Source organism: Silurus aristotelis (assembly GCF_946808225.1).
Source record: "Silurus aristotelis genome assembly, chromosome: 21".
NCBI lineage: Eukaryota > Metazoa > Chordata > Actinopteri > Siluriformes > Siluridae > Silurus > Silurus aristotelis.
This window is the reverse complement of record NC_139594.1, coordinates 1,540,331-1,551,699: the sequence shown is the minus strand read 5'-3', so window position 1 is coordinate 1,551,699 and position 11,369 is coordinate 1,540,331. Positions and strand designations below refer to the sequence as shown.

At 41.3% G+C, this 11,369-nt stretch overlaps 1 protein-coding gene across 1 annotated transcript in view; it reads left to right on the top strand.

Moving 5' to 3' along the window:
• Nucleotides 1–2,101: 2,101 nt before the first annotated feature.
• The window catches only part of ncaldb (neurocalcin delta b), a 25,777-nt gene continuing 16,509 nt past the window's right edge, over nucleotides 2,102–11,369 (top strand). Inside the window, exon 1 of the mRNA XM_083524641.1 lies at nucleotides 2,102–2,513. The gene's annotated coding sequence lies outside the window, so the exon portion shown is untranslated. The remainder of the gene's footprint in view (nucleotides 2,514–11,369) is intronic.

The window sequence follows — 11,369 nt, the reverse complement described above, 5'->3', positions numbered from 1 at the left end:
ACTGTAAACAGTGTAAATACTGTTACATAACCGGGTTGATATATCAGTCTATCGATATATCAGGAAATGCAGTGTGATATATTTGTACCGTTGCCTCTGAGATATAATCGTCTTTTCAGGATGAATAACGATGTGATATTCAGTATTATTATATTATAGTTATAATATTAATAGTATTTATAGTTTATTTCTCTTCTTCTTCTGCTGTTTTGCCAAATGTTCAGATCTATCTGACCTTGCATGGTGTGTGGAGGAACAGCAGAGCTCCAGATAAGTCCTTAACCATTTTTTCTCAGCAAATTGAGCAAAGGACAAACACACACACACACACACACACACACACACACACACACACACACACACACACACATAGTGCAGAGTGTTTGCTCTCACCTCTGACTGAAATAGGTGGCAGACCGTGTGCCTGACCGGTGCTGGACGGACGGTTAGGTAACATCTAATCAGGGAGCTAAAGCTTAGCTTATCTAATGATAGGAGCTTGTGGCTGTGCCTGGACCTTCTGTGCTTTTCTGCATGCTCTCAGCAACACTGGAGTGATGGTGTAGAGCTACTGCACTCTCGTAAACATCAAACAAACCTTATGTTTTTTCAGAGCTACTCAGATTTAAAGCAAGATCATCTTTATCAGATTCCTCAGACCGAGTCTCTGGTCCCATGTTTCTTCAGTTCCCCACTTTTCATCTTTGTCTTGAGTTTTGTGGTAGCGCTCCGTAAATGTACTTAGGGGTTTAGAAGGGAAAAAAAGCCTAGAAGAAAATATGAGAGTTCACACTGGTGAACGTACATTGGTAGACTTGGTCTTTCCACCCATATGTGGTTCTTCTCCCAATTGTTTCTGTTTGTATCAGACGTTTTTAGATGCAGCATTAAATTGTTAATTCACTTGAACTAGGCTAAAGTTATGCTTTCCATGGGTTGGAAATGTGTGGAAGATCTCCTGCTATAGACTTTAGAACACTTATATAAGTTTGGGATCGATATTTTACGCTGACTGCACCCCAGGCCTCCTCACCTACATCAGTACCTGACTTTACTAACATGCTTGTGTCTGAATGGATCTCCACAAAGATCTAGTGGAATCTTCCCAGAAGAGTGGAGCTCATTATAACAGCAAGTGGAGACTAAATGTGGATTGAAATGTTCTCTATGTATCTACATGTATGTGTATAGATCTTGGTGACTTTTGACCTACTAAACCTGGTCAGTGATGATAAAAATGATTTTGTTTTTTCATAACCACAGCCGCATGCAAAAAAAAATTATGCAAAGCATCATCATCAGGATCGCATTGCATTCACCTCAAGGTCATGCAGTGGTGTGTACATGGGTGTATGGGGTGGGTCATAAGTGCAGACCCCATCCTCACACACACACACACACACACACACACACACACTCACACACAGATGCACACACACTCATAGCCACCTGACTCAGCATGCTCCAAGCCTTCAGGAGCCATGGAAGAGAACACACGCACGTGCACACACACACACACACACACACACACACACGCATGCAGGTGCTAGTGATTTAAGGCTAATGACAGGAGGCTTTGATGACTTTAATCTGCTTAAATAAAGCATGGCTTCCAATGTGAGAGGACATCTGCTCTTACACCCTGTCCACACTGTCCATCTGCTCATTTCAGGATGTAAAAAAATCTTTAATAAACAAATCAATGAAAGAATGAAAGAACAAACAAATAAATACATGGATAAATAAACAAACAAATAAATGAATTTCTTAAATGCACGCTGTAGCTCCAGGACTCCTCTTACGCACTGTAAAGAAAAATCTGCTCCACTTTATGGTGTTTAGTAAATATTATAATTTTATTCTCTTGTCTTTTTGATTTGCACAAAGTGATCGGTTTAGTAATGAACGAATCAATCGATTTATTGATTACTTGATTAATTGATTGACTGGTTGATTAATTCATTGATTGGTTGATTCATTGATTGCATTGAATTTATTGGTTGGTTAATTGATTGATTAACAACGATTCATTAACTAATTCGTTTTGTTTTGTTTTTACAGACAGAACGAGGACCGAGATCGGCACGCGCCGCGCATGCCGAGCGAGCGGCCGTCGCCATAGCAATCGCGTTACGACTCTGAAAGCCCCCCCACTACCCCAGCTTTTCTTTCTATCTTTCCTTCTTGCTTCATTAAAGTCACGTGACCCGCGGCTTTGACGTCACCATGGTTTCGGAGCCGAGGCGAGGGCGCGCGCCGACAGTCTGCGGAGTTCGGAGTGGAGACAGTCTCTCTGATCGCGTCCCTTTCTGTGTCTCTGTCTCTGTCTCTGAATCGCTCTGTATCTCTCCGTGTATGTGTGTGTTTCTCCTTCTCTCCTTCTCTCTCACACACACACACTGTACACACACGCTCGCGGATGGGTGTGTGTGTTCTGTCGGCGCATCTCCGGGTTATGGACGTATAAAAGATCAGAAGACGCATCTGCTGTCTGTCCATCTGCATTTTCTGCGGTGAGTTCTCAGGTCTAACATATTCTCTCTCTCTCTCTCTCTCTCTCTCTCTCTCTCTCTCTCTCTCTCTCTCTCTTTCTCACACACACACACACTCTGGGCAAGACAAAAAACTTAATATGATATGGAAACTTTAGTGCACGTCAAAGGGGCTTAAATGTGAACTAAGCAACGTGGATTGGACAATGTGGAGTGGAGATAGTGAAGTGGACATTGGATTATACCGTGTGAAGTATACAAGACACCAGAGTGGACAGTGTGAAGTATACATTAGTGTATCCAGTGTAAAGTAGAGTGTGTGATTTTATAGTGTTAGTATAGAGTTTAGAGTATACATTATAGAATAAACAGTTTGATTATATAGTGTGTGTGTGTGTGTGTGTGTGTGTGTGTGTGTGTGTGTGTGTGTGTGTGTGTATACAGTATAGAGTATAATGTGTACAGTATAATGTTAGTATACAGTGTGTATACAGTGTAGAGTATACAGCCTTAGTATACAGTTTAGAGTATACAGTTTAGAGTATACAGTTTAGAGTATACAGTGTAGAGTATACAGTGTAGAGTATACAGCCTGAGTATACAGTGTAGAGTATACAGTGTAGAGTATACAGTTTAGAGTATACAGTTTAGAGTATACAGTTTAGAGTATACAGCCTGAGTATACCGTGTAGAGTATACAGTTTAGAGTATACAGTTTAGAGTATACAGTTTAGAGTATACAGCCTGAGTATACCGTGTAGAGTATACAGTTTAGAGTATACAGTGTAGAGTATACAGTGTAGAGTATACAGCCTGAGTATACAGTGTAGAGTATACAGTGTAGAGTATACAGTTTAGAGTATACAGTTTAGAGTATACAGTTTAGAGTATACAGCCTGAGTATACCGTGTAGAGTATACAGTTTAGAGTATACAGCCTGAGTATACAGTTTGGAGTATACAGTTTAGAGTATACAGTCTGAGTATACAGTGTAGAGTATACAGTGTAGAGTATACAGTTTAGAGTATACAGTCTGAGTAAACAGTGTACAGTATACAGCCTGAGTATACAGTGTAGAGTATACAGTGTAGAGTATACAGTGTAGAGTATACAGTTTAGAGTATACAGTGTAGAGTATACAGCCTGAGTATACAGTGTAGAGTATACAGTTTAGAGTATACAGTCTGAGTATACAGTGTAGAGTATACAGTTTGGAGTATACAGTTTAGAGTATACAGTGTAGAGAATACAGTTTAGAGTATACAGTCTGAGTAAACAGTGTGCAGTATACAGCCTGAGTATACAGTGTAGAGTATACAGTTTAGAGTATACAGTCTGAGTATACAGTGTAGAGTATACAGTTTAGAGTATACTGTCTGAGTATACAGTGTAGAGTATACAGCCTGAGTATACAGTGTAGAGTATACAGTTTAGAGTGTACAGTTTGAGTATACAGTGTTGAGTATACAGTGTAGAGTATACAGTTTAGAGTGTACAGTCTGAGTATACAGTGTGAGTATACAGTGTAGGTATACAGTCTGAGTATACAGTGTAGAGTGTACAGTATAGAGTATACAGTGTAAAGTGTACAGTCTGAGTATACAGTGTAAAGTGTACAGTCTGAGTATACAGTGTAGGTATACAGTGTGAGTGTACAGTGTGAGTATACAGTGTGGGTATACAGTGTAGAGTGTACAGTGTACAGTCTGAGTATACAGTGTAGGTATACAGTGTGAGTGTACAGTGTGAGTATACAGTGTGGGTATACAGTGTAGAGTGTACAGTGTGAGTATACAGTGTAGGTATACAGTGTAGAGTGTACAGTGTGAGTATACAGTGTAGGTATACAGTGTAGAGTGTACAGTGTGAGTGTACAGTGTGAGTGTACAGTGTGAGTATACAGTGTAGAGTATACAGTGTAGAGTGTACAGTGTAGAGTGTACAGTGTGAGTGTACAGTGTGAGTATACAGTCTAGGTATACAGTGTACAGTGTACAGTGTACAGTGTACAGTGTGAGTATACAGTGTGAGTATACAGTGTGAGTATACAGTGTAGAGTATACAGTGTGAGTGTTCAGTGAGTGTACAGTGTGAGTGTACAGTGTGAGTGTACAGTGTAGAGTGTACAATGTAAGTATACAGTGTAAAGTGTACAGTGTGAGTATACAGTGTGAGTATACAGTGTGTTAACAGGCGAAATGCCTGTAAAAGACAATTTTACAGAATTGTTTTAACAATGGAGATTGTCTGTAAAATTGTGGTGGACATTATGATGCTGGTGCAGAAAGTTGATAACAGTTTATACTCTACATGGATTAATGTAAATTCATAATTTTCATAAATGTACAAGCAACTGACCCTCTTCGTAAAAACCCACCCTCCTAAGTTACTGTTGCTATGTCCGACAAGCCATGCGGCCATGACAAGAATGCCTGTCAATCAACTCTTTGTGACTGTCACAATTCATGTGTCCACATTTGGAAAGTGCCAATACAATTTGAATATTGTCCAGAATATCTTTCCATACAGCTTGTATAGCAAAATAACAACATACAGCCATTGTTGTCTATAAAACTGGCAACAAAAGTGAGTACACCCTCAGTGAACATGTCAAAACTGTGTCCAAAGTGTGAATGTTGTGTGTGAGCACCATCGTTATCCAGCAATGCTTTAATCCTCCTGGGCCTGGAATTCACCGGAGCTGACAGCTTGTTGCTGGGATCCTTTCCCACTCCATAACGACATCATGGAGCTGCTGGATTTTAGACACATAGATCTTCTCCACCTTCCTCTTAACGATCCCCACAGGTCATTATGTTGGAAAACTGCTGTTCGGCCCAGTTTCTGAAGGAAGGGTATCATGTTCAGGCAGTGGGAGCTCAGTGGTTAAGGCAATTCAGGTTAACAGTTCATGTTGGAATCCATGTTTCCCTCAAGGAACCGCAGCTCCCCAGTACCAGCAGCACTCATACAGCCCCAGACCCCAGGTGCTTTCACCACCATGCTTGACTGTAGGAATTTTCTTGGTCTTCCTCATCAGGGTGTCGCCACACATGCTGGACACCATCTGAGAAAAAAAAATCTTCGTCTCATCAGACCACAGGACATGGTTCCAGTAATTCATGCTCTTGGACAGGTTGTTCTACAGCTCATTGTTTGAGGGTTTTTATGTGAGCAGCTTCAGAAGAGGCTTCTTCTGGGACGACGGCCTGCAAACCGACTTGTTGCAGTGTGAGGTGTATGGTCTGAGCACTGACGAGCGGAGCTTCTGCTTCTGCAACCTCTGAAGCAACGCTGCAGCTCTCATGAGTCTGTTTTTTGAAGCAGCTTCTGCACCCGACGCACAGCATGAGGAATCGACTTCTTTGATGGACCCTTGTGAGGTCTGAGATGAACCCGTTCTGGAAAACCTCTGTATGACCCTGACCACTGTATTGTTACTCAGGTTTAGGGTGTTTCTGATCTTCTTACAGCCTCGGCATCTTTGTGGAGAGCAACGGTTTAGTGCACGGTTTTATTTGTATTTATTTTGGTTCTGGTTGATCAGACTGTGACTCGTCACCCCGGCTCGGTTTACACGAGTCTCTCAGAAATCGCTTCATCATGTTTCTCGTCAAGGTGTAATAACCAAAAGGTTTATTATAGCACACACACACAAACACACACACACACACACACACACACACACACACACACACACACACACACACACACACAGAGTCAGTAACAAACTTCTGAAGTTAGAAACAAGAGAGTATAATAGAGAGAGAGAGAGAAAGAGAGAGAGAGAGAGAGAGAGAGAATAAGAGAGAGAGGTGAGAGAGATAGAGAGAAAGAGAGAGAGAGAGAGAGAGAGAGAGAGAGAGAGAGAGAGAGAGAGAGAGAGAAGAAGAATAGAGAGAATAATAGAGAGAGGTGAGAGAGGGAGAGAGAGAGAGAGAGAGAATAATAGAGAGAGGTAAGAGAGATAGAGAAAGAGAGAGAGAAAGAGAGAGAAGGAGAGAGAGAGAGAGAGAAGAAGAATAGAGAGAATAATAGAGAGAGGTGAGAGAGAGAGAGAGAGAGAGAGAGAGAGAGAGAGAGAGAGAGAGAGAGAATAAGAGAGAGAGGTGAGAGAGATAGAGAGAAAGAGAGAAAGAGAGAGAGAGAGAGAGAGAGAGAGAGAGAGAGAGAGAGAGAGAGAGAGAGAAGAAGAATAGAGAGAATAATAGAGAGAGGTGAGAGAGAGAGAGAGAGAGAGAGAGAGAGAGAGAGAGAGAGAGAGAGAGAATAATAGAGAAAGGTGAGTGTTCTGCAGTGAATGAAGGAGGATGTGTGTGTGGTCTGCATGGTTTCGTAAATTAAAAAAAAAACTGCAGAAAGTCCAAGTTTCATGTAAAAGAAAAAAAAAGACAGAGAGAAAAGAGAAAGAAGAAGACAGTCAAAGGAAGTGGGGAATAAACAGTAAGAGATGAGCGAGTGGGAGACAAACGTTAAATTTCTCTTCTCTCACCTACATCTTTCAAAGCACTGCTGTGTGCATGTGTGCGTGTGTGTGTGCGTGTGTGTGTGCGTGTGTGCTCGTGCGTGCGTGCACGTGTGTGTGTGTGTGTGTGTGTGTTTCTGAGTGGCAGGTGACAGATAGGATTTCCGTTAACACACATTGAGTGTAAATGATGAAGTGTGTGAGGAAGTGTGTGTTTAGTTCACATACAGTATATTCCTTCATATACAGTAATGTGTACCTCTGGACAGTCTGAGAGACTGATGGTGTTTATGGACTTACAGGTGGCATGTTACTCAAACTGAGTGATAATTTTAGCCTCTAATGGAGGTTTAACTTTTGATGTATTTGGAATTTATCTTTACAGCATTAAGCAGATTCTCTAATCCAGAGATATACTAACATGCTTTAAGATCATCACTGGTTCACTAGATTACAAACTTCAGATACCATCAGTCAGTATATATATATATATATACTTTTTTTTCGGACTATAAGCGGCTACTTTTTTCCCACTCCGCAGTTTAAACAACGAAGCGGCTAATTTATGGATTTTTCCTGGGTTTTTCCCGGTTTCACAAACTTCAAGCCAAAAAACTGAACCGCATAACATTAGACCAATGAAATATCCGAACGGAAACGAAAAAAACGCACCTCACCTGTGTTCTGAGCTGCACGGCATCGGGAGAAAAAAAGTTTTTTTTAAACGCACGACGATGACAAAAGATAAACTCCCGAGAGAAATAGTTGTGAAAGGAAGGAGGAAGACAGTGAACAATGACTTTCTTGGTTGGCTACTGTTTAGATACAAGCCGTTGTAGCGTGTTGAGTCTGGGTGAAGGGAGAGCTCGCTAACTCCAGTTACAACACAAATCATATAAACACAGACAGGTTTCCAAAACTCGTGCTTTTTTATTTTTCTTGGCAACAGCGTTAAGGGTTAGTCAAAGAAACTTAGAAATGAGCATCAGAAAATAATGACATATTCCTCGGTCTTGCACACATGCAGTAATACCGAAAAAATGCGGCGGTAGCCTATCCCAAAATACCGCTATGCTCTTAAAGGAGCCACAACATATTTCACCCGTTACACCCGTGTATTTTACCCGTGTAACAGACACTGTCTTCCATTAAAGCCTGTGTAAAGTACATTAGTTTCAGTGTAGACACATTGTGCCTTTATGTTCAAAATAAAAATATTTGTAAAATTCAGTGGGTGCGGCTTATATAAGGGTGCGCTTAATAGTCCGGAAATTACGGTGTGTATATATATATATATATATATAAAAGTATATTAATTTTTCTATTTTTCTTATTTTGTTTTGTATTATAATGTTTTAATATTTATTAAATCTTTAATCTAACTCCACTCATTTCTTTCCACTTTAACACATTTGTCAGACACTAGTGGAGAAATACTGAATACTGAGAAATGACTACTGGAGTGTGTGTGTGTGTGTGTGTGTGTGTGTGTGTGTGTGTGTGTGTGTGTGTGTGTGTGTTTATTATGTGACATTCATTCTTTCACAGGCAGGAAGACGAAAGGAAACACACATCTACATGTGCTTCATTAGTCCTTAAATTGAGATAAAATGTTGTGCCCCGTCCCACTCCGCTAGTAATGCTAGTAAAAATAGATAGATAGATAGATAGATAGATAGATAGATAGATAGATAGATAGATAGATAGATAGATAGATAGATAGATAGATAGATAGATAGATAGATAGATAGATAGATAGATAGATAGATAGATAGATGTGGAGTATATAAAGATGTGGAGTATATACATTGTGTAAAATGTACATTGTATGTAGAATTGTACAGAATTTATATACAGTGTTAATACAGTGTTTATATAGTGTTCTGACGGTGTAGTGTAGAGTTCATTAGTGTGATAGTGGAGGGAAAAAAGCTGAACCTGCGGGTTATGGTGCGTATGTTCCTGTATCTCCTTCTTGATTCAATAATGATGTTGTGAGCTCTTCACAGACATCTGCTGTGGTGAAGGTGTTCAATGGCAGGTAGTTGGGTGCCAGTGGTTCGTTGGGAGATTTTGACCAGCCTTTGCAGAGCTTTACGTTCACACACAGTGAAGCCTCTGTACCATACAGTGATGGAGTTGGTGAGGATGCTCTCGATGATGCAGCAGTAAAATCTTGTTAGAACCCCTGGGGACAGATGAGCTTTCTTGAGACTCCTCAATCATCGGTGTGCCTTCCTAACCAGAGCTAAAGTGTTTTGGTGCCAGGACAGATCCTCAGAGATGTGAACTCCCAAGAACCTTAAGCTGGAGACTCGCTCTACCTCAGTTCCATTGATGTAGACTGGGGAATGTCTCCTGCTGTTAGATTTCTGAAAGTCCACACTGAGCTCTTTAGTCTTCATGGTGTTGAGGGTTAGTTTGTTGATGGAACACCACGCTGTCAGGCTTCGGATCTCTTCCCTGTAGGCCGATTCGCCGTTGTTGCTGATCTGGCCGACCACAGTGGTGTCATCTGCATACTTAATGAAGATGTTGGAGTTATACAGAGGAGCACAGTCGTGGGGGAACAGGGAGTAGAGTAGTGGGCTCAGAACACAGCCTTGTGGGATAGTGAAGATAGTTAAAATGCTGGTAATGATAGTTAAGATCTCCTTCTACAGAGCTCCAACCCTATTGAAAATGAATAAATGTGTGACGCTGATGGCACCCCAGGCCTCCTCACCTCACTTACATCTGTACCTGACTTTACTAACACCCTTATAGCTGAAGGAAACTCCATACATCTCTTCACAAAAATCTAGTGGAACATCTTCCAAGAAGAGTGGAGCTTATTATTCTATTGTATTATAAAAATGCATTATTATAACAGGGAATGGACTAAATGTGGAATGGGACGCTCAGAAAGAAGCAGACACCATGCTAATGCTTAGGTGTCCACAAACATTTGTCTTCAAGATTGTAAGCCGGAAAGAAAGAGCAGGAACGAATAGAATTACCAGGAAGCTGTGACCAAATATGGAAAATGAGGGGAGTGCAGTAGAAAGGGGGAGGATTTGGGAGAGAAGAACGCAGGCGTGGTTGTGGATCACCTCGTCTTCTCCTTCAGATTAGCGTGAGGATAAGCTGTACCTATGAGATAAAAATAAGAGCATGTGTGTATTACGTAATGAGGAAAGGTGAAGGGACGAATCCGAGCACGTGTGGACTGTGGGATATGATGCCAACACCTCGGCGAGCTGCAGGATGGCAGGAGGAACCCTGGGTCATGTGACCCTCTAAACAGACACAACGTTTTAAGTGGTTACGCTGTGAGGTCAAATCCCAGGATAGTCAGAGAGAAGCTTGTGACAAAGGGGCAAAGGGGCAATACAGTGTTTTGGAAAAGCACATACAAAGACACACAAACAGATAAACAGACACACACAGAGAGACAGACAGATGGACAAACAGACAGACAGACAAACAGAGAGAGACAGACAGATGGACAGACAGATAAACAGACAGACAAACAGATAAACAGACACACACAGAGAGACAGACAGACAGACAGAGAGACAGACAGATGGACAGACAGACAAACAGACATACAGACAAACAAAGAGAGAGAGACAGACAGATGGACAGACAGACAGACAGACAAACAGATGGACAGACAGACAAACAGACAGACAGACAAACAGAGAGAGACAGACAGATGGACAGACAGATAAACAGACAAACAAACAGATTGACAGACAGATAAACAGATGTCTTGTGGGACGTTTTTGTCGTGATGCCTGTGTGAGACGTGAGGATTAGATCAGATTCAACTTTGTTGTCTTTGTGCAGAGTGAAAGTACTCTGTGAGAGTACAGAGTGAGGGCAGTGGAGGGGTGCGGTTGCAGAGAGAAGAGGTGGAGAAGGTGGAGGAGGTAACGAGGTCATCACCTGGAATAGTTTTCAGGTCACAGGTGTGCCTAATCACGAGTTCATTTGTGACATTTCTTGCTTTCTGTGCTTTAGAGCGTCAGTTGTCTTGTGCAGTGGAAAGTGTGAGTACAGAGTCAACAGTTCTGTAAGTGCTACTACAACTACTGTACATATCCATATTATGGCAAGAAACACTACAAGGAGTGAGAAAAGATCCATCATTACTTTAAGAAATGAAGGTCAGCCAACTTTAAATGGATCCCAAGTGGTCTGTAAAACCATCAAATGCTATAATGAAACAGGCTCTCATGAGGAACGTCTAAGGAAACGAAGACCGAGAGCTACCTCTGCTGCAGAGGATACGTTTATTAGAATTACCAGAATCAAAAACGACCAATTTAAATAAATGCTTCTCAGAGTTCAAATAGCTGACATATTTCACCATCATCTATTCAGAGGAGACTGTGAGAGTCAGGACTTCATGGTCGGTAATAAATTAT